Source organism: Lycium barbarum, chromosome 3 (assembly GCF_019175385.1).
Source record: "Lycium barbarum isolate Lr01 chromosome 3, ASM1917538v2, whole genome shotgun sequence".
Taxonomy (NCBI): domain Eukaryota; kingdom Viridiplantae; phylum Streptophyta; class Magnoliopsida; order Solanales; family Solanaceae; genus Lycium; species Lycium barbarum.
The window spans coordinates 21,338,528-21,363,121 of NC_083339.1; the positions used below are offsets into that span (position 1 = coordinate 21,338,528).

Consider the following 24,594-nt stretch of genomic DNA (forward strand, 5'->3'; position numbering starts at 1 on the left):
TTGAGTGATTTAATTGCAAAGAATGATGTTTAGTAATTTTTAATTACAAATATGATGTTTGGTAATTTTTAAGAAACAAATAAAAATGTTCTTAACTTTAGAGAAATATATCTCGAAAAATAGCGTAATAATTAATGAAAATATTCCAAACTCATTCTGGCGAATTTTCAGGACTGAGAAGCATAGTGAAATTAATTAAACGAAAAAAGAGGACCAAAATTGGGTGTCAACACACAGCATTGCATGGCATTGCATTTGCATTCATACATTATTCCATTGCATTGCATCATGGCTTATATTGTGATGATCTGGTGTATTACTTGTGATGTTGGTTTTGGATTGGACATATTGAGACTTGACACATTTGGGTTTAGATGCTCTACCTAGGCGATGACGTCTACTTGGTTCCGATTGTGTTGACTTATACTTGTTGATTTATCTGCCTATCTTGCTTTATTGTCTAGATTATGTTAGCTATACTTAGTCGGCCTATGATACCTACCAGTACCATGGTTTGAACTGACCTGCACTTGATGTATTCTTGTATGAGTGCAGAGTTCCAGATTGGGTCTTCTTCCGTCTCCCGTGTCTGATAGTCGCTATCAGGACTGCTTTGAGTCGACAGGGTAAGCACGAGATATCCGCTGCCTTGAAGACTCCTCCTTATTTATGTCTTACTTCTCCATTCAGAGACATATACAGATTCGATGTATTATTATATTTCCAGACTTATATATTTCGAATTCTAGATGCTCTTGTATGGCTTAGACCAGACTCTGGGTGTATTTCCTTATTTTCGAACTTTTTCTATTTTATTATTGTAAGACTTACGTGATTATTCTCTTCCGCTTAATTGATCTACTTATTTATGCCTTTATTATTGTTGGGATGAGGATTCGCTTATCGAGGTGAGAAAGGTAAGTACCTGCACGGCTTTGCCAAATTGGGTCGTGACACTATGGAATAGGGTTTATGAACTAGAAAGGTGAAATTAGGAATCTAAAGGTCTCAACATGAACTTAAAGCTCTAAGTGATCAATTCCCATCAATATCATGCTAGCAGAACCAAAAATTTACTCAAATTCGGATTCTAGGCAAAACCCCAAAATTTGAGTATAAACCCTAGCTTCCAATCCCATAATTTAGCCACTAATTAGGAAAAAATCACGCAATTATAGGTTCTAGTCATCAATTTCATGCCTAATGAAGCTAACCCAATCAATAAATCAAGGTTGAGAAGCCTAGAAAGAGCCCTCCTTTAATCATCAAACCCTTAAGGAACTATCATGATAATGAAATCCTAAAGTGATTAAGGACAATGGAATAGCAAAGAAAATAGAAGAACTTACCACCAAGAGTTTCTCCCAAGAATCACCTTGAAATGCTCTCAATAACTCTAAAGTCGGAATAATAAAAAATGAGGGACTTAGAGCTTTTAATACTCATTTAATGAAATAACCTGCCCGATACCGCTTCCGCGACAACGGGACCGCTGCGGCGGTCACACCTCGACGGACACTCAGACCGCTGTGACGGTCAGCCAATGTTACACTAGGCCGCTGTGGAGGCAACCTCACCGCTCTATCGGTGCCGCTGATGCGGTACTGGTGCCCGCTTGCCGCTATAGCGGGCATCAAAACCAGAATTCCCCAAATAATCACAATCTCAATCCCGAAATCTCGACTATCACCCGAGGCCATCTGCTCACATACGACATACACAGACATACATAAAAACACGCGACGAACGTACTCGTGGCCTCGAAATTCCCAACGGAGGTCTCATTGACCGAGTCAACCCCTGATACCTCAACATCAACTTCTCAACCCAAGTCCTAAAATGCACCTGAGTGCATTGGAAACCAGACTGAATATATACACAGTTCTAAAAGACCATCCCAACCTCTCAAAATCAATGGATTTCCAAAAAAGGTCCGTTTACCCAAAAGTCAACTTTGAGTCAACTCTTTTTTACTTTAAGCCCAATTTTACCAAAAAGGCCACCCAAATCAAATCCAAACACCTCGAAAAGTGAGTCAACGATCCCCTCGGGTCAAATGTGAGCTAAAAAAGCTCGGGAAAAGGTCAAAAATACCGAAAAGACTATAACGACCAAGCGGGTCGTTACAAGACTACAAGGGAAATTTGGGAGGAGCTTGAGGAGAGGTTTGGTCAAAGCAATGGTCCTCAGTTGTATCAACTGCAAAAACAAATTAGTGCGTTAACTCAAGCAAATCTGGATGTTGCTGGATACTACACTAAGCTTAAGAGACTATGGGATGAGCTAGACAGTCTTGATGTGTCTCAAACCTGCAATTGTGACTGCTCTTGTGGACGTGAAGCAAAAACACATAAATCTAAGCAGGATGCTAGATTGATTCAGTTCCTTATAGGATTGAATAAAGCATATGCAGGACCAAGAAGCAATTTGCTCATGCTAGTCCCCTTACCCTCTGTTAACTATTCTTATTCCCTGCTCATCAAGGATGAGAAACAAAAATAATTTCAAATCACTAATCACCCTGTAGCAACAAGGGTAATAAAGAAAAAAAGGTTGCTTCAGAAACAAAGAGAACTGCTAGCATAAGTTTTTTGTTCTACACTTATTGTAAGAAACAAAACCACACTGCTGAGAATTATTACAGGGTGATAGGGTTTCTTGCTGATTTCAAATTTAATAAGTCTAAGAAATTTGGACAAGTTACAAGGAGCAATGCTGCCTATTCAACAAACCTCAATGAAAATCAATGAGGGGATAAACCTATAACTCAAGATTAGTTTCATAGTCTTTACCAACTTCTTCAATATGTGAAACTTGGAATAGAGGGTGAACAACCTAATGTAGACATTGCTACTGCCAATTATGCTGGTATTTCAAACATTCCTTCTTCCAAATCCTATATTAACGTCTCTTTAAACTCTATTTCCTGGATTCTAGACTCTAGTGCTTCAGAGCACAGGATATTTGATTTAAATCTTTTATTTGATGTAAAAATGCTACCTAAGCCCATTTATGTCAACCTTCCTAATTCAACTAGAGCTTTAGTGTTTCATATAGGTTGTGTCACTCTTTTTCCTGGTTTCACTCTAAATCATGTGTTATTTGTGCCTTGTTTCCAATACAACTTACTATCTGTTCACAAATTATGCCTTCAATTCAATTTCATTCTAAGTTTCTTTGTTTTTTGTGCTATTTTGCAGGCCCCTTTAATGAAGAGGCCACTAGTTCTTGGTAAAGTCAATAAAGGTCTTTATCTCCTAGAATCAAAGAGTTCAAGTCATCTCAAGCCTAGAGACAGTGCACCTAGTTTAGGAAAAGTTTCCAGTAATTCTAATTGTAATCAAAGTGTTCATCCACAAGTTTTAAATTCTCGTAGTCATGTTTGTAATCAAAGTTCTCTTGCACAACTTTCAAACTCTGTTTTGTTCTTAGGTTCCATTTCTGTTGATGTAAGCATTTGGCACAATAGGCTGGGACATATGCCTTTTTCTAATATGAAAAATGTTCCTTCTATTCCTGTTTCTACAAGTGTATCTCCTTGTGATGTGTGTGCTAAAGCAAGACAGTCAAAATTACCTTTTCCTTCTAGCAACATTTCAACCAAATACATTTTTGATCTTATTCATGTTGACACTTGGGGACCATACAGGACTGTCACTTATGATGGTTTCAAATACTTCCTAACTATTGTGGATGATTATTATAGAGGAACTTGGACTTTCCTCCTTAGCACAAAATCAAATATTTTTTTACTGTATTAAAACAGTTTTTGGCAATGACTCAAACCTAATTCGCGCCAAAGTTAAAGTTGTTAGAAGTGATAATGCACTAAAATTAGGGAGCAGTATTGAATCCTTTGATTTTCTTGCTTCACAGGGGATAATTCACTAAACATCTTGTGCTTACTCTCCACAACAAAATGGAGTTGTGGAGAGGAAGCATAGACATTTGCTTGAAACATGTAAGGCCCTTTTTATTTTAGTCCTATTTTCCTATCAAATTCTGGAGAGAATGTCTACTAACTACTACCTTTTTAATCAATAGATTCGCATCGAAGATGCTAAACTTAAGACTCTCTATGAACTACTCTTTGGAAAGGCACCTGATTATTCCATTTTAAGAAGTTTTTTATGTCTATGTTATGCTTCAACACTCCGAGTTCACATAACCAATCTTGATCCTAGGTCTAGGAAATATGTATTTTTGGGATATGCCAAGAAAGGTTTTAAACTTCTTGATATACAATCAAACAAAGTATTCATCTCTAGGATGTAATTTTCCATGAAAATATCTTTCCTTTTTGTCATCCAAATCACTCTTATCATACTTTGTCTATTTTTCCTATGTCTGCTTATTTACCAGATGACTTGGATTTTTTAAACAACAAAAATCCTACTCCTATCACTCCACCTTCATCACCTTAACATTCTCCTCTTTCACCTCCTTCCCAAGCACCATCTATACTCTCTCACACCCCACTTCCTGAGTAAGTTCAAGGTGAACCTGTACATGATCCTATCCCTGCACCTCAACCTACTAGACACTTAATTAAGGCACATCAACAACGTAAATACTTGGATGATTACATTTGTAATTCGGTCTCCCTAACTGATCTAACTGAGAGTTGTTTCACTTCTACTATTTCACCTCCAGTTTTATCCTTCAATGCCCTTTATTCACCAAATTATTCATTGTTAAATAATGTTTCCTATATTTCTGAACCAACTACTTATTCTCAAGCTAGTTTACACCCAGGATGGCAGGAAGCGATGGACAAAGAATTTCAAGCCCTTGAATGCAACAACATTTGGGATGTGATTGAATTGACCAAAGCAAGAAAGCCTTGCCATGCAAATGGGTATACAAGATCAATTATAAATAGGATGGGACTCTGGAAAGTTTTAAGGCAAGGTTGGTTGCTAGGGGAGACATTCAGAGAAAGGGGTATTGATTTCATCGACTTATTCTCTAGTTGTCAAGATGACAACAATCAAGCGTTTGTTATCAGTTGCAGTCAAGAACAATTGGAAAACTTCTCAGTTAGATGTAAACAGTGCCTTCATGCATGGTGATTTGCAGGAAGAGGTTTACATGAAGTTCCCAATTGGCATGTCTGCCCCTACTTCTACTTATGTTTCAAGTTAAAAAAAGTCTTTATATGGTCTACGTCAAGATTCTAGACAATGGTATGTAAGATTGAATAAGGCACTCAATTTCAAAGGTTATTCACATTCATTGAATGATTATTCTCTCCTTTTCAAGAAATCAGACCATCGAGTGACTATACTGGCAGTTTATGTTGATGATATATTAATTACGGGGGATGATCCTTCAGAGATTACTTCACTCAAATTTTTTCTAGATCATGAATTCAAAATTAAAGATATGGAAAATGCTAACTATTTTTCAAGGAATGGAGATTATTAGGGGACCTCAAGGAATAATACTTTCTCAAAGAAAATTTACAATTGGACTTACTTCTTGAGTTTGGAGTTGCTGATCTCAACCCAGTTTCTTTTCCTCTTGATCCTTCTACCAAACTTCGTATGGATCTTGGTGAACCTATCCTAACCCCACTCTATATTGAATGATTTTGGGAAAACTTAATTTCTTAACCCACACCCGACCAAATTTATTCTTTGCAGCTCATCATTTAAGCCAATTCATGCAAACCCCTTGTCAACCTTACCTTGATGCTGTTCTGAGATGTCTTAGATATCTTCTATCAAATCCGGGTCAGGGATTTTCTTATCTTCATCTTCCTTTTTCGATTTGGATGCCTTTCACGATTCCAATTGGGGTCGTTGTACGGATACTCGACGGTCCATCAGTAGTTTCTTCATCACACTTGGTGGATCTCCAGTATCATGGAAATCCAAAAAAACAAACCTTGCTGTCACTTTCATCAGCAGAAGCTGAATACTATTCAATAATATGTGTAGTGGCTGAAATCACCCGGATGGTTAGATTATTGGAAGATTTCTTAGTTCCTTCACCTTTGTCGGTTCCTCTTCTTTTTTTATAGCCAAGCGGCTATTCATATAGCCAAGAACTCAGTATTCCACAAACAAATAAAGCATGTGGACTTAGATTTCCACTTTGTTCGTCAGCAATGCCTAGACGGTTGATTTCTTTGAGCTACATACCTTCAATTTCATAGCTCTCAGACATTTTTACAAAGCCCCTTTCCGGTCCTGTTCATCGATCCCTTTACCCAAGTTAGGAATCATTTATCCACCCTCCAACTTGAAGGGGGGGGGGGGGCCTTGGGATCTCTAATTTAACAAGCTCTAATTCAAGTTCTCATTCATCTTCTTCAAGAGCTTTGGATCGTATCAATGGTGATTGAACAAACTTAGAGAAAAGGGTTCAAGTTCGATATGTTCTATGTCTAAATCTTTTTGTGGAACTGTTATATCCTCATCCATCATCATCGTTCTTTCTCCATCTTGATGATGGAATATCAGTCGTAGGATGGTCGACATTTAGTGGTGCCAAGTGTAAAACTTGACACCTTCTAGAATGTAAATACGTGTACATAGAGAAGGCATATTCTCATTTTTTTTGTCTTGTATAGGGTAGTTCAATTTGTTATTTAGGATACACTAGGATTTGTACAAGTGTACATATAGGATACAATCTAGTATTTACATTTTGTTGTATATATACACATCTACAGATATGAAGATACGACGAGGAATTTTTTTATCTCTTGTTTTATTTCCTTTACTTGATACAGTGCCCTTTATATATATATATATAGGAACGACGATAAAAAAATTGTTGGCCTAAAGATGCGCGTGAATCAGACTTAAATATTTTAAATGATAATGATGCACGTGAATCAGACTTAAATATTTTACGGGGGTCACGTGCTATTCACATGCATCTTTTGTTTTTATCATTAACATTTATATGGGAATTAAAGATAATTTTGGACAAAATTTAATTCATTTATAGAGCAATAGAGATGTTTTTTTTTAATCGATCTAACAATTTTTTGAAGTTGTCATTGTTTGAGAAAGCCATTTAGCCAGTAACCTGGGTGGAATCTGATTAAGTTGCTTCAAATTTTTAATATATTTACATTTAACTAATATAAATTAAATTCCTATTCGGGATTGACTTGTGCTAAATAATTGTTCATTGAATTAAATAATATTCAGAACTACTTCTAGCATGGTTAAAGAGTTATAACAACGAATACAAAAATTTACTGTGCATAGCTACCTCTAAGAGCTATTTATGTATAAGAACTACACTTTATATTTATAACCATTCGTAGCTATATATTCCATCTGTAGCTACACCCTTAAAATACATCTTCCACGCCTATAAGCCCTTCTTCATTCTCTTTCTGTCATTCTTAATATTACTCCTACAGTTTGAGACTCACAAAAAAAAAAATGTTCCAACCAATAGACGACAGTTACACAAACGGTTACCACCACGACGCCGCTGCCGGCAGTAGCTTTAATTTTGTACGGAGGTGCAGCCGTATTAATGGCAAAACGGTAGCTTCGAGAATCATCTTCCATCATCTTCGCCGCCGGACTGAAAATACCAACTGTCTGCCCAAAAACGAAGCACCGCCATGCTACCGACGAGTATCGACACTCTTCTATCTTTCTAATATCTAGTCCTATTCACGCAGGAAATGGCAGCGAGAATCCTGGCTGCAATAGCCAAATCTAGTCCTTTAATAGGATTTGAATGTATTTTTTATTTTTTTGAGTGTAAATATAGTAGTGTTTTGTATTTCATCGGAGATCGGACCAGTGTTATTGTATTCTTTCTTCTTAAATACATTGTTCTTTGTATTTCATTGGAGATCCGACCGGCGTTATTGTATTCCTTTTTAAATATAGTGTATTTTGTATTTTCACTGGAGTTATGACTAGATTTGACTATATTCTTCATTTTCGTCATTTTTTTAGTGTAAATACATTCAAATACAGTCGTTTACATTCAACTGATGCGACGTCAGCCGACAATTTCACTGATCTGAACTCGAATACATTTAAATACAGTGAAAACAAAAGGATTATCAGTATACAAGTACAATGAAATACACAACTTCTTCGTGTATTTAAATGATTTACTCATCTCTGTTTTTATGATACATGTATTTCGTTGTATTTAAGAACACGAAAATACAGCCGAAACTCCTTCGTGTATTTAAAGGATTTACTCCACTATGTTTTTATGAAACATGTATTTTTGTTGTATTTAAAAACCCAGAAATACAGCCAAACCACATAAAAGGTAGCTACGGTTTGTAAATTGCAAACTTGTAGCTATATATTGTTAGAAGCGTATAAAAGATAGTTGTTTATGTAAGTTTTACTTAAAACAATGCACAAGAATTATTTTTTATTAATAATCTTAACTTTAATTATTTAATATGATATTGTCACAATGAGTTGTTTAATTCTAGCATATTCAAATGTCAACAACTTACAAGCTTCTAAAGAAAGTGATCAGAGCATTCACATCACTATTGTGGCTCCACTTGCATCTAGCACTGGCGCTCTACCCTCTCCTGGTCAAAGGTACATAATATAAATTGACTTTGTCAATTTGGTCAAATGGTCAAATACAACTAGTTCAATCCTACATTTGAGGGCCCGAGCCTCATGTTGTATACTTCTTAAATATTTTTTTAAGATCCTTTGTTAAAATCGAGTCCTAAATAATCGAACACTAACCTCCATAGGTCTTTAATAAGGTCTTTAATTACTTTGTGTTTTTAATATGAATATGATATTTTTACAATGAGTTGTTTATTTTTGGCTTATTTAAAAGCAAATAACTTATAAGTTCTAAAGAAAATGATCAGAGCTTTCAAATTACTATTGTGGCTCCTCATGCATCTCGGGATCACATGTACATAATATAAATTGACTTATCGCATTGTAACTATTGATTTGGTCAATAGATCAAACACAACTAGTTCAATCTTGCATTCGATGGATCGAGCTTCATATTGAATAGTGCATACTTCTTAGTCTTTTAGGATATAAAAATTGATGTTCTAAATAATTGAATACTAACCTCCTTTAGTATTTTTCTTGAACTTTTGGATGAAAAATAATTTTGGACAAAACTTAAGTCATTTACGAAAGCATTAAAGACGTTTTTATTGATCGGGCCTGACATTCTTTTGAAGTTGTCATTCTCTGAAAATGTCATTAAGCTAGTAACCTAGAGTGGAATCTAATTAAGTCGTTTCAGAAGTGTAATAGATTCGCTTTCAACTAATATAAATAAATTTGGAATTGACTTTGTGTTTATTAATTGTTCATTGCACTAAACAATATAGTATTTGATTAGACTAGAATAATATACATAATGGGGTTACGTGCATGTATCTTTTGATTTTATTTTTAATTTTTAAATGATTGTTAACTTTGGATAAATTTATTCCGATCTACTGGGCTTAGGACCTCTTCCAGCCCTCGAAGTACTCTGCATCAAGTTTTACTTTTTATTGTTAATAAGTAAAATGTGAATCACTACAAAGACATACATAAAGTTTTGAGAGAGTACCTCTCATAGTGGTTGCTAGAAGACTTTGTGATCGGCGCAACCCGATTAATGTTACATCCTGTATTCCCAGGCATTGGAAAGTGTGCGAGTTAAATGATATTAGTAACGGACACGAGGTTATCCCCCAAGCTTATAAGTGGTTAAAGTGATGGCACACACGTATCGTAAGGATTTGAAGTTAAACTAATCGAAGGAAATAAGTTTTGTCGAGTTCAACATTTATTTGAGTAAAATATGATCCAAGCTGTAATATCCTGTATTCTGGGACTAGAATATTTAATCGTCCAACGTGAGAAAATTTACATGAGCCCAGAGAATTTGATCATATTCAATGATGAAAAATCGAGCTCGGTGTACAAAGACGTTTGAGGTCCCGAAATAATTTAGGACTTTAAAAGTGTGACCACGGTGATTGAGAATAATATTTTGTGTGCACCAAAAAGGGCTATGGACTAGTGCTATGTCACATAATCATGGCAATGAGTATATAAAGTGTATTAAAATAATTGTTATTAAAGTGAATTGAGATCAAGAAATTAATTATATGATTAGTTGGTATGTATTGTGGAATATTATATTTAAAACCTCTACTCTACATGTTTACCACTTCCACCGTCAAAGTAGTTCTTTAAAGCATTAAATAAGACTACTTCACATATACATAGCATTAGATTTGTATGTTAGTGCCTAGTTGCCTAACTTTAGATATACTAAAGTTTTTTTTTGCCGACATAAAATTTTCGGACCTCAATTCTCGCATACATTTGTATGATAACTTAGATTGCCTCTTGGAGAATTCATTCTTGAAGGAAGGTATATGCATCACCTATTTTGTAGAAGCAACAACGTTATTTCTTTCCATAGCAGTAGCAACGTTTTCCTTCCAATTTCAACAAAGAGCAACCAGTGTTCTTCTCTTATTTCAAAGATTAAGTATAGCTATTTTTATTCATCGATTTCATGGTTATGACATTGGTTTTATCCGGATCTTAGCAAGTTGGAAATATACCTTGTGGTGAATTATCCTAAGATTGAGGTAAGATTTAATTTTTTTTGTATACACATTTTGGAGGCAATTTTAACATGTATAAGTTTGTGGATATATAATGAAAATAAAAGTTGTGGATGTTGATGTTGAAAGATGAATTGAGCCGTGTAGGGGCTGTTCTAAATAGGCATGGAAAACTTATTTTAAGTTGCGTTATAGTTGTGATTATCATGGATTATATGGCGAAGGGATGGGAAAGTTAAAATTGAAGTTATGTTGATATGAACATGTTGTTCTTGTTGAATTGAAGGAATTGGAAATATAATTGTACCCATATATTATTGTTGGTATTTCTGTGTCAACAGGAGAGCAATTGGAAATTTGGGATAGGCGAACATATAGGGGAAGTGCTGTCGAATTTTCGCTAAAATTTTAGATGATAGGAAACCTAAACGAGAATATATAAGCTGAAATATAGGTTCTATAAGGATTGGGCTATAGACTGTGAACTAGAAAATATGGTACTAACGATGACGTTACTTTTATATAAATAGGCGAAAAGAGCGACGAGGCAAAAAGGATTCACGAATAGTCGCCGACAGGTATGTAAAGTTAACCCTTCTTTCTTTTGGCATGATCTTTATGAAACAAACAGACGACGTATATGTATGATTTCAAAAAAGCTCCTATTCTTAGAGCCACTAGGATGGCTAATGTTCTTGACTCCCAGAAGCTATTTCATTATGTCTTGATACGTATATATGATTCCAAAAGTTCTATTTTGATATAATCCATAGTGATATTCGAAAGGTACTTGATATGACTATTGCCTTGATTTTCAAATGATAGCTCGTTTTGACTATTCTATCGAGTCTCAGATGTGTTTTAACTTGCATATGGTTTCTCACTACTCTGCTCGTGCATGCCTCAATATATCTTTCACTGAGTCCCGGGCCAGGACATGTTTTCGTGCACAGTTTCACTGCATTGTTCACCGAGTCCCTCACTAGAGGGCCGGGACACGTTATATATATGTATATGATGATATGATGATGTGATGATATGATGATATGATGATATGTTATGGCGGCCAAAAGGGCATATGATGACTTTATTCACCGAGTCCCTCACTAGAGGGCCGGGACACGTTATATATATGATATATGATATTGATATGCATGACTTTCATTTCACAAGGCAAGTGTATTGATGTTTTAAAAAGCCATACTTGTTTCTGGTAATCTTTGTTTCAGTTATGATCCTCTTTATTGAATTTCATAATTTACATACTCAGTACATATTCCGTACTGACCCCCTTTCTTCGGGGGGCTGCGTTTCATGCCCGCAGGTACAGCTAGTCGGTTTGGTGACCCTTCAGCATAGGACTTCTACTCAGCTATCTTGGAGAGCTCCGTTGTTCCGGAGTTTAGACTTTCAGTACAGATCTTGTGAGATATATGTATATGTTATCCAGGGGTATGGCGGGGCCCTGTCCCGTCATATGTTACTGTTGATACTCTTAGAGGTCTGTAGACATATATGTGGGTTGTGTACAGGTTTGATCAGCTGTGTCTTTGTTTATGGGTTCTGTTCAGCCGTGTCTATACGATGTGCTGTGGTATGATATTCGTCTATAGTGGCAGCCTTGTCGGCTTGCATGTGATATTGATATGTGATGGCAGCCTTGTCGGCTTACGTATTATTTCATGATATGATCAGTTGTGACTCCTCAGGAGACAGTGTATCTGAATATACATATATGATGACGCTATGAACCTTCAGAGTTCTTTGTAAAGTTCCGTATTGTTCGTAGTTTCAGTTTGACTATATCTGATAGGTATGTATACGGGTGTCCAGGTCGGGCACCAGTCACGGCCTACGGGGTTGGGTCGTGACAATTAATTCCCAAAATAATAAGATGTTTAATTAATTAATCATTAAATATTTCTGATCTTATAAGTATATTTCAAGAAAATGTGATACAGTGGAGAAGGAAGATAGTAGTAGTTGGTATTGTACCTAGTGTTTTCATTTGAATTAGGATTTACATACAGTTCTGGTTATTGAGAGAGGGTGGATGCCAAAAGTATGGAGAAGTCATCATCCTTTTGTAACTCAATTTTGTTTGTGTTATGATCTTTATGTCACTCAAAATTCAAGTAAAATGATGACAAAACTAAGTATGATACAGAAACGAACCTATCATGCTATGATGTTAGAGCAAAGCTACTTGCTGCAATATCTGCAGCACAAGGATTATGTTGAAGCTAGATGCTTCAATGGTATTTTCTACTATAAGTAGGAATTTTCATATTAGAATTATATAACAGTATTCTCAACTCACTTCATCTGTCGATCTCATCATCTCAGAAATATATGTGCATCTTACAACATCCCTAAAATAGATGACCAGAGTTTGTTCAAGATGACTTGGGAGGACAATAGCATTTGTAGATGAAAGTGTAGAAAATGGGAGAAAATAAAAATGAATTACTTTTAGCTAGCATATCCTTCAGAGATTGCTTCATTCAAAGGTTTTCTAGAGCATGAATTCAAAATTAAAGATATCGAAAATGCTAACTATTTTTCTAGGAATGGAGATTATCAGGGAACCTCAAGGAATAATACTTTCTCAATGAAAATTTTCCATGGACTTACTTCTTGAGTTTGAAGTTGTTGGTGTCAAACCAGTTTCTTGTCCTCTTGATTCTTCTACCAAACTTCGTATGGATCTTGGTGAACCTATCCCTAACCCCACTCTATATTGAGTGCTTTTGGGCAAACTTAATTTCTTAACCCACACTCGACCGAATTTATCATTTGCAGTTCAACATTTAAGCCAATTCATGTAAACCTATCGTCAACCTCACCGTGATGCTGCTCTGAGATGTCTTAGATATCTCCTATCAGATCCGGGTTTGGGGATTTTCTTATCTTCATCTTCCTTTTTCGATCTTTCGCGATTTCGATTGTGGTCATTGGCTGGATACTCGACAGTCCATCAATAGTTTCTTCATCCCACTTGGTGGATCTCCGGCATCGTGGAAATCCAAAAAACAAACCTTGTTGTTGCTTTCATCAGCAGAAGCTGAATACTATTCAATAATACGTGTAGTGGCTGAATTCACCTGGATGGTTAGATTATTGAAAGATTTCTCAGTTCCTTCTCCTTTGCCGGTTCTTCTTCTTTTCGATAGCCAAGCTCTAATTCAAGTTCTTATTCATCTTCTTCAAGAGCTTTGGATCGTATCAATGGTGATTTGGAAAAACTCAGTGAAAAGGGTTGAAGTTCGATGTGTTCTATGTTTGAATCTTTTTGTGGAACTGCTATATCCTCACGCATCATCACCGTTCATTCTCCATCTTGATGATGGAATATCAGCCGTAAGATGGTCGACATTTAGTAGTGCCAAGTGTAAAACTTGACACCTTCTAGAATGTAAATATGTGTACATAGAGAAGGCATATTCTCATTCTTTTGTCTTGTATAGGGTAGTACAATTTGTTATTTAGGATACACTAGTATTTGTACAAGTGTACATATAGGATACAATCTAGTATTTACATTTTGCTGTATATATACATCTCTACATATAGGATCCTTTACTTGATACAGTGCCCTTTGTATAACATTTATTCTCCATACCTCTAAAGTGTAAGCAATTGATTGAGATTCTAGTTAACTAATTCTTAGGGGATCTACAAAAAATTGTTGGCCTAAAGATGCGCGTGAATCTGGCTTAAATATTTTAAATGATAAAGATGCACGTGAATCAGACTTAAATATTTTACGGGGGTCACGTGCGATTCACATGCATCTTTTTGTTTTTATCATTAACATTTATATGGGAATTAAAGATAACTTTGGACAAAATTTAATTCATTTATGAGAGTAATAGATATGTTTTTTATTAATCGGGTTTAACAATTTTTTGAAGTTGTCATTGTTTGAGAAAGCCATTAAGCCAGTAACCTGGGTGAAATCTGATTAAGCTGCTTCAGATTTTTAATATATTTGCATTCAACTAATATAAATGAACTTTGTATTTGGTATTGACTTGTGCTTATTAATTGTTCATTGAATTAAATAATATTCAGAACTACTTCTATCACGGTTAAAGAGTTATAACAATGTCACGACCCAAATTACCGATCGTGCGGACACCTGCCTTATTATCACTAGTAGGCGAACCCTTACCCGTTAACCCATTAATCACTAGCCAATTTCAACTTCTTTAATCATTTATACTCTAACAATCAATAAATAAGTGAATGAATAAATAGTCTGACCAAGTAATAAATAATATAAGTGCGGAAGTCTAACTATTACACCCCCAAAATCTTAAAGTCATCGTACAAGGACTCTAACCAACAATGTCTAAAGAATGAAATATATCTCAAATATAATAACAAATAATGTCTGGAATGAAAGTAGACATCTCGAAAGAGAGATCTTCAGGTGGCATGGCATGGATAGATGCTCACCCTCGGATCCGATCAAGCTAACTAGCTTCAAGCTAGAGATGCGGTCTGGATGAAATCTCTGGAACACAATCTGCACTCAAAAAGGGTGCAGCAAGGTAGTATCAGTACAAATACTATGTACCTGTAAGCATCATAGGCCGACTAAGATTATTTCACGCATATAAGTATAAAATCAACAGAATAAGCAGATAGGCACTTAATTCTCAAGTCCACAGAACATCCCATAACTGAGTCTCAGCCTAAGATGAAGCTTCTAAACCACGAGTCTGTCAAGTCTCAATAATTTCACCTGTTAATCACAAATCCAAGTTCCGACCCTAGGTAGAATCACTAACCCACAATTTCACTCAGTCAATGGTCATATCTATATCAGAATATCCATTCAACAAACCATACCAAAATCAAAACTAAACAAGCATATAATAATGTAGAATAAAATGTAATGATGTGCAATGCAAAATATGATGAAGCGCATGCAATGCAATGCAGTGAAATGCAACTCACCGGCCAAATACCTCACTCTTCAGTTACTCATCACTCGTGTACACACATGCTTTGGTATCTTTTCCCAATAGTCATGACCTACAGGGGACCCATGGTGTCCCTGTACCCGTTGCGGCGTGCAACCGATCCGCTCGTTCCGGAATCATTCCTCGGACCTGAGCCACAATCAAGGCCACATCGTCATCCCCTGTCAAATGTGCCTTTTTCATATATAGGTCACATCCTCATTCCCGGTCAAATGTGCCTTTTCATTTGTATAGTAACACTGTCACATCACTCTCAATGATCAATTTATCAAGTACCATGTATCAAATAGTATCACAAGTTCAACAAGAAGGTTATATTAACTTCTTCACTAATTTCACATCACAATGTATGTCTCAACGTATTCTAGTTCATTAGTATGTATGGACTATGAACAATGGCAATATCAATGTCAAACACAAGGCATCATGCCACAAGTCTTTCATAAATCGTTACCAAACCATTTCCATCATGTATGAGGGTATGAATGCATAAATGAGTGTAAACATGGTAAATCTGCAAATAAACTATCGATGGAGGTACAAGTCACAAAGCCACAAGTCATATCAAGACTTAGATCAACTCAACCATGAAGTGAATCATACAACCCGTCTCAACCAACATAAGAGTCTATGTCCCTCTTTACTTCCACATATAGCAAGTACGCCTCACAACTAAGTCTTGTATCACCAAGATGCTCCATTTTTCTATATATTATCAATAACAGTAAATCATACATCAAGTTTTCATCTACGTACTATCATAAATATAAAAATCATGATTCAGGTCTAAACTCAGTACCCTTCCTTTCTCCGATGATATGTGTCACAATAATAGAGAATTGAGTATAACACAACAATTTAGGTAATAAGTCTAATCACAATAACAGGGCAACGAGCCACTATCAAAATTAATCAATCTAATAGAAATCCATCCCGAATCGCCATAGTATGAATACAACTACACCTCATATTTCAGTATATAAAGTAATGGCAACGAGCCCACAAAATCAGAAGTCATACCAACCTAGCTAATATCCAACCAAAACACCATAATCATGATTTCTCCCATCAATTCTACTCAATACATACGTTTCGCTAATCAAAGTCTAACTAAATAAGCTGTAAACTACCTCGAAGGCAGAACAGACGCCACAACCTATTCAGCCTTTTGTTTTCGAAGCGCCTCAGAACGGTCAAAGTCTAACAATATGATGCTAAGTAAGCAACACACCATGTATCTAAACAAGAACAACAATTTAGGGAAGAAGACCCACTTAACTTCTACCTTTTTCAATGGATGAAACCATCCTTTAATGGTGAATTTATCATAACTTCTATCTCTATAATCATTAACCTTCAATTCATGGGTTTCTAGTCAATTTTACCATTTCAAACAGATTTTAGGACAAAGTTCCCATTTTTGTTAGAACCCTAAGTCTCAACATGTAATTGCATCCATAAGAAATCAAATTCCCTTACTAGAAAGTGATAATCTATACTCCTAGATGATTAATCAACAACAAAATCAACAATCCATCAATTATTTAAGGGTTTACAAATTCTAGGGTTATAGGATTTTCACCCACCATGATGGACCTTAAATTAATCATGGAACTTGAAGAAGAAAGGAAAAGGAACCAATAAAGGTGGGGACTTACCCTCAAAGATACTTTCATTAATGAATGGAATGAAGTTTGCCACTTTCTCTCTTGAAAACTGACTTTGGGGTCTTGTGGGTAATGATTCGGAGTTGGAATATAAGCGGCCGCCATGTCCTCTGCGGCGGTCCCACTACGGTGGCTCATTGTCCGCTACAGCGGACCTGCTGGAACAACCCGCACAAAAATGATCATAACTCCCTTATACGGCGGCGAAACACGACGATTCTTTTGCTAGAGCTTCGTAATTGCGATACAGATCTAATGGTTCATTCCTCACACAAAAAAAGGTCATTTGATCAAGATGGAGCCCTTTCTATCCAAAGACCTACGGCAAAAACATCGAATACGAGCGCGACAAAACCCAAACCCATCTAGAACTCTTTGGAACCTCACCAAAACTTGTGGACAAGTTCAAAATCATCATATTAACTTGTTGGAACTTCCAAAACATTGACATGGGGTCATCCTACGACATTGACCGTGGTTAACTCTAACTTGTTAACTTAACTAGCTTCTCCATCAATGACTCACTTTACACTCGGACATTACGGGAACCAAACCAATGACTTCCTTAAGTCAAAGATCATACCAACGGGACTTGGGGAAGGGTCAACAAGGGTAAATGGGTCAAAACCACTATAACGATTAGGCGGGTCGTTACATCATATACCAATTTACCAATCGTTCGTCCTCGAATGAAGAAGGGGAGTAAGAAGGCTGATGACAACCCAAGAACATGTCTCAAAACAGCACAAACCTTTAATTATAGACAGAATTATAGCCCACTTTGAAGCGGTAAAATACTCTAATTCTGCTAACCTATCTTTCACCCTTAGAGTTGTTCTTAACACCACGATTTCCTATAAACACATAAACACGCTCCATAAGCCCGAAACCAATCACAGTCCTATTACCCATTTGGGGCGACTAATTCTAGTCCTTTATATTCTAAAAATGCTCACTCAAGCTATCCAATTAGTGATGCCCATCACATAACCCACTACCACGAATACGACCTCATCTCGAAAATATAACCCTAACCTTCACATTATAGAAATTTCCATAAACCCTCTCCTTTAACCCACACTAACTCATCTACTGTAAAGTGTTACAAAACTATCCATCTGTGAGGCACACAAACCATTTCCTTAAGCCTTAACACGTCGGTTACCTGAAACTTGCATCTTACTGGTCGCTGATCACGAACCCTCACGAAACTATGTCATATCACTTAGTTCATTTTGTAGATTCCTTTCCTCAAGCGTACTAATGACCACACCTCGTCCGAAATATTTAAGACAACAACCCCACAACCTATACTAACCTAAGTAATCCGGATTTCTAATCAAATCACAATCATCATTACCATCTAATTATTTCTCGAACCCCCTCAATAGGATACCACAAATCACAAGTCTTGCAAACTAGCCAAGTCAATCCTTGAGATAGTAGCATGCCACCCACTCTACACCCTAGAGTTCCCTTAGCTCACTCAACTCTAAAACTAAAAAATTTCTAAATCCAGCCTGCCACATATTCAGTCCTATTACTACTCTGACTTATATCTACCAAGGTGCCTTTGCTCTAATTCCCTTAATCTCAATTTCTGAAATGCTCTCTACAACTCGAGTTAATTCAACCTTTATCACTAATTTACCACTAGGATGCCTTACTTGTCTAACCAGAACACCCTTAACCATTCGCGCGATTATCCCTTTTTTATGTGATTAACTAACCGAGTAGTAACACCAGTAGTAGTAGGAACTAGCTAAACTTATACAAAAGGTACAAAGCTCTCAAAAATCCCCCAAGTATGCTTAGAGAATGATGGAAGGAATGACAAAGGTTTTAAGGGTTATAACTTAAGAAGTACGAAGAAAACTACTCGTCGTCCGCTGCGGCGGTCGATGGTTCGCTGTGGCAGTCCCGCTGTGGCGGACAGCCCAGCGCTACATCACACCCCGTCACACCTGACTACCCATGCCGGCGAGCTATGCCCCGCTATGGTGGACTCGCTGTGGCGGAAACCCTTCTACTGCAGCGGTCACCACTTAACCAGTGTGTTCGGTCTTCTGCCAAGTTTTCACTCTCCATCCTAACTATTCATCTAAGGACTTACAACTATGAACTAAACATGCAGGTCAAAGTAAAAACATACTACGGACTCACCCGTGGCCTCCGAAATTCCCAGCGGAGGTTTGATTTATCATATCACCCCCTAGCGGTCATTATACTTTTGTCAAATCCGAAGATCCCTACCTAACTTACACTCGTGCCACACCCCATCATAACACCCCAACGAATTTTTAAACTTAGGCCCCAAACCAATCATATCACTAAGGTATCATACTTGTTTAAGACGTAAAAGCACTTATGCGACTTTTGAGCAACCCAACACTGAAAACATGGAGTCTATGTAACCCTTAGTACCATCTCTCCTATTTCGCAAGAAAACCCACACAATGAACGAGTCTTTACCACCATTCCACACAACGAAAACCTCAAATCATAACTAAAAACTGAACTTAGTCACGCGTACGAATCAGGAAGACACATATGGTACCATATAAGGTCATGTCGCAACAAAATTGCTCGCATGAGAGTCTAAGAAACGAGTTTCCACCATCCATGGAAGAATAAGAAAAGGAAGTGCAGATACCAGTTGGAATCGACTAGATACCAATTTGAATGATGTAGCATAAAAGAATGAATGAAGTGGAAGTTTCCTAAATGTCCCATAGCCTCTCGCAAATAGGTACGGAGCTCTTCATACCCAAGACTCTACTAGACACGTCCTTGTACAACGAGATTCACGAATCTAGGCTCTGATACCAAATGTCACTACCAAAATTACGGAGCGTACGGGCACCTATCTTATTATCATTAATAGGCGAGCCCTTACCCGTTAACCCATTAATCACTAGCCAATTTCAACTTCTTTAATCATTTATACTCTAACAATCAATAAATAAGTGAATGAATAAATAGTCTGACCAAGTAATAAATAATATAAGTGCGGAAGTCTAACTATTACACCCCCAAAATCTTAAAGTCATCGTACAAGGACTCTAACCAACAATGTCTACAGAATGAAATATATCTCAAATATAATAACAAATAATGTCTGGAATGAAAGTAGACATCTGGAAGGAGAGATATTCAGGTGGCATGGCATGGATAGAAGCTCACCTTCGGATCCAATCAAGCTAACTAGCGTCAAGCTAGATATGTGGTCTGGATGAAATCTCTGAAACACAATCTGCACTCAAAAAGGGTACAACAAGGTAGTATCAGTACAAACACTATGTACGGTACGCATCATAGGCCGACTAAGATTAGTTCACGCATATAAGTATAAAATCAACAGAATAAACAGATAGGCACTTAATACTCAAGTCCAAGTCACAGAACATCCCATAACTGAGTCTCAGCCTAAGATGAAGCTTCTAAAACACAAGTCTGTCAAGTCTCAATAATCTCACCTGATAATCACAAATCCAAGTTCCGACCCTAGGTAGAATCACTAACCCATAATTTCACTCAGTCGATGGTCATATCTGTATCAGAATAGCCATTCAACAAACCATACCAAAATCAAAACTAAACAGCATATAATAATGCAGAATAAAATGTAATGATGTGCAATGCAAAATATGATGAAGTGCATGCAATGCAATGCAATGAAATGCAACGCGCTGGCCAAATACATCACTCCTCAGTTACTCATCACTCGTGTAGACACATGCTTTGGTGTCTTTTCCCAATAGTCATGACCTGCAGGAGACCCATGGTGTCCATGTACCTGATGCAGCGTGCAACTCGATCCACTCGTTCCGGAATCACTCCTCAGACCCGAGCCACACTCAAGGCCACATCGTCACCCCCGTCAAATGTGCCATTTTTATAAATAGGTCACATCCTCACCCCCGGTCAAATGTGACTTTTCATTTGTATAGTAACACTGTCACATCACTCTCAATGATCAATTTGTCAAGTACCATGTATCAAATAGGATCACAAGTTTAACAAGAAGGTTATATTAACTTCTTCACTAATTTCACATCACAATGTATGTCTCAACGTATTCCAGTTCATTAGTATGTATGGACTATGAATAATAGCAATATAAATGTCAAACACAAGGCATCATGCCACAAGTCTTTCATGAATCGTTACCAAACCATTTCCATCATATATGAGTGTATGAATGCATAAATGAGTGTAAACATGGTAAATCAATGCAAATAAACTAACGATGAAGGTACAAGTCACAAAGCCACAAATAATATCAAGACTTAGATCAACTCAACCATGAAGTGAATCATACAACCCTTCTCAACCAACATAAGAGTCTATGTCCCTCTTTACTTCCACATATAGCAAGTACGCCTCACAACTAAGTCTTGTATCACCAAGATGCTCCATTTTTCTATATATTATCATCAACAGTAAATCATACATTAAGTGTTCATCTACGTACTATCATAAATATATAAATCACGATTCAGGGATAAACTCAGTATCCTTCCTTTCTATGATGATATGTGTCACAATAAAAGAGAATTGAGTATGACACGAAAATTTAGGTAATAAGTCTAATCACAATAACAGGGCAATGAGCCACCATCAATAACAATCAACCTAATAAAAATCCATCCTGAATCTCCATACTATGAATACAACTACACCTCATATTTCAGTACATAAAGTAATCGCGACTAGCCTACAAAATCAGATGTCATACCAACCTAGCTAATATCCAACCAAAACACTATCTCCGAAGACCTAATCATGCTTTCTCCCGTCAATTCTACACAATACATACGTTTCCCTAATCAAAGTCTAACTAAAGTAAGTCGTACCCTACCTCGAATGCAGAACAGGAGCCACAAACTACTTCACACGAGCCTTCTGTTTCCGAAGCGCCTCAGAACGGTAAAAGTCTAACAATATGATGCTAAGTAAGCAACAAACCATGTATTGAAACAAGAACAACAATTTGGGGAATAAGACCCACTTACTTCTACCCTTTTCAATGGATGAAACCATCCTTTAATGGTGAATTTATCATAACTTCTATCTCCAATCATTAACCTTCAATTCATGGGTTTCTAATCAATTTTACCCTTTCAAACAGATTTTAGGACAAAGTTCCCATTTTTATTAGAACCCTAAGTCCCAACATGCAATTTCATGCATAAGAAATCAAATTCCTTTCCTAGAAAGTAATAATCTATACTCCTAGCTGATTAATCGACAACAAAATCAACAATACATCAATTATTTAAGGATTTACTAATTCTAGGGTTCTAGGATTTTCACCCATCATTGATGGACTTTAAACTAATCATGGAACTTAAAGAAGAAAGGAAAAGGAACAAATAAAGGTGGGGACTTACCCTCTAAGATACTTTCATCAATGAAGGGAATGAAGTGTGCCCCTTTCTCTCTTGAAAACTGACTTTGGGATCTTGTAGGTAATGGTTCAGAGTTGGAATATAAAAATAGGGTATTCTATCCCTGTCGGTCGCTGCAGCGGTCTCGCTATGCGGACCTGCTGGAACAGCCCGCACAAAAATGGTCATAACTCCCGTATAAGGAGGTGAAACGTGATGATTCTTTTTGCTATAGCTTCGTAATTACGATACGGATCTAATGGTTCCATCGTCACACAAAACAAAGGTCGTTTGATCAATATGGAGCCGTTTCTAGCCAAAGACGTACGGCGAAAACATCAAATACGAGCGCGACAAAACCCAACCCCATCTGGAACTCTTCGGAACCTCACCAAAACTTATGGACAAGTTCAAAATCATCATATTAACTTGTTGGAAATTCCAAAATATTGACACGGGATCATCCTAACCCGAAGTTGACCATGGTCAACTCTAACTCGTTAACTTAACTAGCTTTCCATCAATGACTCACTTTACACTCGAACCTTGCGGGAACCAAACCAATGACTTTCTTAATTCATAGATCATACCAACGGGACTTAGGGAAGGGTCAACAAAAGTAAATGGGTCAAAATCACTATAATGACTAGGCGGGTCGTTACAAACAAAGTACTAGAATTGTGTTTTATTAATAATCTTAAATTTATTTATTTAATATGATAATGTCACAATGAGTTTTTCAATTCTAGCATATTCAAATGTCAACAACTTATAAGCTTCTAAAGAAAGTGATCAGAGCATTTACACCACTACTCTGGCTCCACTTGCAGCGAGCACTGACGCTTTACCATCTCCGAGTCAGAGTTACAAAATATAAATTGACTTTGCCGATTTGGTCAAACGGTCAAATACAACTAGTTCAATCTTACATTTGAGGGCTCAAGCCTCATATTGTATACTTCTTAAATATTTTTTAGGATCATTTGTTAAAATCGAGTTGTAAATAATCGAACATTAACCTCCATAAGTCTTTTATTACTTTGTCTTTTTAATATGAATATGATATTTCTACAATGAGTTGTTTATTTTTCGCTTATTTAAAAGTAAATAACTTATAAGTTCTAAAGAAATTGATTAGAGCTTTCACATTAATATTGTGGCTCCTCATGCATCTCGGGATCACATGTACATAATATAAATTGACTTATCTCATAGTAACTATTGATTTGGTCAATAGATCAAACACAACTAGTTCAATCTTGCATTCGACGGCTCGAGCCTCATAGTGAATTCTTAATCTTTTAGGACGTAAAAATTGAGGCTGTAAATAATTGAATACTAACCTCCTTTAGTATTTTTCTTTAACTTTTAGATGAAAAATAATTTTGGACAAAACTTAATTAATTTACAAAAGGATTAAAGACATTTTTATTGATCAGGCCTGACATTCTTTTGAAGTTGTCATTGTCTGAAAATGTCATTAAGATAGTAACCTAGAGTGGAATCTAATTAAGTCGTTTCAAAAGTTTAACTGATTCTCTTTCAATTAATATAAACAAAATTTAGAATTGGCAATGTGTTTATTAATTGTTCATTGCACTAAATAATATAGTATTTGATTATACTAGAATAATCTACGTAATGGGGGTCACGTGCATGTATCTTTTGATTTATTTTTAATTTTTAAATAGATTGTTAACTTTGGATAAATTTATTCCGATCTACTGGGCTCAGGACCTCTTCCGGCCCTGGAAGTACTCTGCATCAAGTTTTACTTTTTATTGTTAATAAGTAAAATGCGAATCACTACAAAGACATACATAAAGTTTTGAGAGAGAACCTCTCATTAGTGATTGCTGGAAGACTCTATGATCGGCGCAACCTGATTAATTTCCAAAATATTAAGATGTTTAATTAATTATTCATTAAATATTTCTGATCTTATAAGTATATTACAAGAAAATGTGATAGAGTGGAGAAGGAAG

General features: G+C 36.4%; 1 long non-coding RNA gene across 1 annotated transcript; it reads left to right on the forward strand.

The window, feature by feature from the left end:
- The first annotated feature begins 10,264 nt into the window (after positions 1 to 10,264).
- LOC132633802 (uncharacterized) lies at positions 10,265 to 12,300 on the forward strand. Its single transcript, XR_009579828.1, has 3 exons — positions 10,265 to 10,585; positions 11,092 to 11,139; positions 11,886 to 12,300. It is a non-coding gene; the product is annotated as an uncharacterized LOC132633802 (long non-coding RNA).
- The last annotated feature ends 12,294 nt before the right edge of the window (positions 12,301 to 24,594 follow it).